The 3,737-nt window shown below is 42.2% G+C and overlaps 1 protein-coding gene across 1 annotated transcript in view; it reads right to left on the bottom strand.

Annotated features, from left to right (window-relative positions):
• DDC (dopa decarboxylase) overlaps positions 1-3,737 on the bottom strand; it is a 148,895-nt gene that overhangs the window by 8,986 nt on the left and 136,172 nt on the right. The window lies entirely within an intron of this gene.

Here is a 3,737-nt window from a genome sequence, read left to right on the forward strand (position 1 = left end):
TATATGGGATAGATATCTGGCTCGAGGTTTCTCCTGACTCATGTGGATGCAGAGGCTGACCATCTCAAAACTAGCATGTCAGGCAGAAAGCTACTGGCTCTTGAGGTTGTGGGAGCTGACAAATCCCAAAATCTACATGTCAGATGGCAGGCTGCTGGCTCATTTCCCAAGAATCAGAGCTTGATAATGAGTTGGATGCAGGATTGAAAGAGGGTGAGCTTTGCCAGAACATCTATATATATTGTATGCAGAGGACACCCCAAGGAAATTCCCCTCTCAAAGATTGGCTACCCACACAAGATCACAAAATAGAGAATGATTACATAAATCATTCAAACCCCTGAGAATCGTGGCCTAGCCAAGCTGACACATAACCTTAACCATCAGAGTTTACCCCTTGTCAACTTGGTACCTGTACACATCTCCTTAAGCCACATAATCTCTAAATAAAGGCATTTATAAAGTCATACTTGTGCCTAACATGATACAACTAACATGTATACAATTGAAAATGCACTAGACTCATTTGCATTTTAAATCTTATAATAAGTACTTGAAAAAGAGAGGGAAGAGAAAAATATTTGTTATATGTATCATGCATACACATATAACCAAACAAGGAAGAAATACTAAAGACAATTACACTCCATGTTTCTGCAACTGGTCATGTGGCCATAGTTGTTATTTAGAACTACCTTCTTTCACCACCCATTCCATGTTCCTTTGACCTTAGCAAATACCTTAGCTGGTCATGGTTCTTTGCCTGGTGTGGTGACCCAAAATTTCATTCCTGAAGGGTCTGGGCCATTAGTAATCATATCAGAATTAGGTTGCTGATTTCCCCTTGGTAATAAGGATAAATCACACAAGCCAATATGGTATCTTCTTTCTTTGCCTGTTGATTCAGAGACATGAGGATCCCAAAGTGAAAGAGTGACATCCTTAAATTCCAGTTCAATGAATCAGTGCTGTATTTTCTTGTGGGAGCATTCTTCCCTTTAGAACTAAGACCTCTAGACCTGCAGAGCATTGGGTCACAGGGACAGGAGGCAAAAATTTTGTGAGTGAGCCACTAGGGGTAATTGTGAGTGATGCCATTCCCATTTCCATCCCTTGATTCTTGGACTCATGAATCCTGGCTATCGATGAAAGAGCATCATGCATTGGGTGTTGGTTTAGAGCATATACAGCTTTTTGGAGAACACTGCTCCAACACTGCAAAGTGTTCCTTCCTAGCTGGCACCTTAATTGTCTCTAGAAGGCCATTCCATCATTCTATCAAACCAGCTGCTTCAGGATGATAGGGAACATGGTAAGACCAGTGAATTCCATGAGAATGAGCCTTCTGCTGCCCTTCATTTGCTGTGAAGTGAGTTCCTTGATTCAAGGCAACGCATATGGGTTACTGTTGTGGTGGGTAAGGCATATTGTAAGTCCATGGATGGTAGTTTTGGCAGAAGTATTTTGTGCAGGGAAGGTAAATTCATATCCAGAGTAAGTGTCTATCCTAGTAATAACAAACCACTGCCTTTTCTATGATGGAAGTGGTCCAATGTAATCAACCTGCCACCAAGTACTGGCTGATCACTCTGAAGAAGGCTGATATATTGGAGGACTCAGTGTTGGTCTCTGCTGCTTCCACATTGGGTCCTCAGCAGTGGCTCTAGACAAGTCAGCCTTGTGGAGTGGAAGTCCATGTTGTTGAGCCCATGCATAACTTCCAACCTTGTCACTATGGCCTCTTTGTTCTTGAGCCCATTGGGCAATGACAGGAGTGGCTGGGGAAGGAGACTGACTGGTAGAATGTGTCATCCTGTCCATTTAAGTGAATATCTGTCTCTACTGAGGTCACCCTTTGGTGAGCATTCACATGATATGCAGATATCTTCACTTCTTTGGCCCATTCAGAGAGGTCTACCCACATGTCTCTTCCTCATATCTACTTGGCACCAATTTTCCAACCATGTTCCTTCCAAGTCCCTGACCATCCAGCCAAACCACTGACCATATCCCATAAATCTGTATACAATCACATGTTTGGCCATCTCTCCTTCCATGCAAAATGAACAACCAGGTGGCCTGCTCAAAGTTCTGCCCATTGGAGGAATTTTCCTTCACCATTGTCCTTCAGAGAGGTCCCAGAAGGGGGCAACAGTTCTGCCACTGTCCACTTTTGAGTGGTGCCTGAATAGCATGCAGAACTATCTATAAACCATCTTCTTTAGATGGTGTAACTAATCATAAGGAACTCTCCATAAGGCCATAATTGCAGACTAGAGAAGGAAGGTAATGTGACAAGAGTGAGGATCATGGACATTTGGATCACTTTCTCACTTAACTTACTTTTGCCTTCAGGTCCTACTCAAACCCAACCTGGTATATATCACTTTCATTTAATAATGGAGTGCTACTGTGTACATCTGATTTTATGACTCTATGGGTCAGACAACACTCATTTCATAATGAGCAGCACAGAATTCATAGTGATTTAGTAGCCCATAGTAGAGCATTCAGTTTCTACTAAGGTCCAGTAAAGAGCCAAAGGCTATATCTTAAAAGGAGAGTAGTTATTTGCATTGAATGGCAGAGCTTGGCTCCAAAATTCTAAATTCCTGCACTGTGATTCACCAACAGAGGCCTGCCAAAGACTACAAAGAGTATCTCTATTTTCCACTGCCACTTCAGTGAACACTGATTCAGTGAATCAGGTGGACCATATGGCCCAAGAAGCAGAGTGACTTGTAGGGGAGCCTGAATCTGGTGCAGAGCCTTCTCTTGTTCTGGGCTCCACTCAGAGGCTTTCAAGTCATTTGATAAGTAGGCCAGAGTAGTATACCCAAATGTGGCATATAAACAAAAAACCCAAACTCACCACCATCAAGTCGATTCAGTTCATATGACCCCTCCTTGAGTTTCTGAGGTAGTATCTCTACGGAAGTAGATTCCCCAGTCTACAGCCGAGGAGTTGCTTGTGGATTTGAACTACCAGCATTCTGGTTACTAGTCAAATGCTTTAGGTACTATGCCACCAGAGCTCCCAATGTGGGATATGTTGCCTCTAAAATCCAAAAAGACCACCAGGCATTGTGTTTCCTTTTTAGTTGTAGGGGAGTCCAGATGTAATAACTTATCTTTCACTTTAGAAGGAATATCTTGACCTACCCCATGCCACTACACCCCCTAGAAATTTCACTGAGATGGAGGGTGCCTAAATTTCTGTCAGATTAGTCTCACACCCTCTAGCATGCAAATGTCTTACCAATAAGTCTGGAATCATGTATATTTCTTCCTTATTAGGTCCAATCATATAAAGTCATCAATGTAATGTACCAGTGTGATGTCTTTTGGGAGGGAAAGGTAATCAAGGTCCTGCAGACTAAATTATAACATGGGGCTGGAAAGTGGATATATCTCTGAGGTAGGACAGTGGAAGTATATTGCAGGCCTGGTCAAATGAAGGCAAATCGCTTCTGGTGTTCTTTCACAACTGGAATCAAGAAAAAGGCATTGGCCAGGTCAGTTGTCATATACCAGGTATCAGGAGATGTATTGATTGGTTTAAGAAATGAAATCATATCTGGAAAACCACCTGGATGGATTTATAATAATCCACTGCCATTCTCCATGATCTTCACTGTTATTTTCCATGATCCATCTCTTTTTCACACAGGCCAAATAGGCAAAGTGAATGGAGATATAGTGGCAATCACCGTCTCTATATCCTTCAAGTTCTTTTT

Source organism: Orycteropus afer, unplaced genomic scaffold (genome assembly GCF_000298275.1).
Source record: "Orycteropus afer afer isolate SDZICR_OR568_19922 unplaced genomic scaffold, OryAfe1.0 scaffold00115, whole genome shotgun sequence".
Taxonomy (NCBI): Eukaryota; Metazoa; Chordata; class Mammalia; order Tubulidentata; family Orycteropodidae; genus Orycteropus; species Orycteropus afer.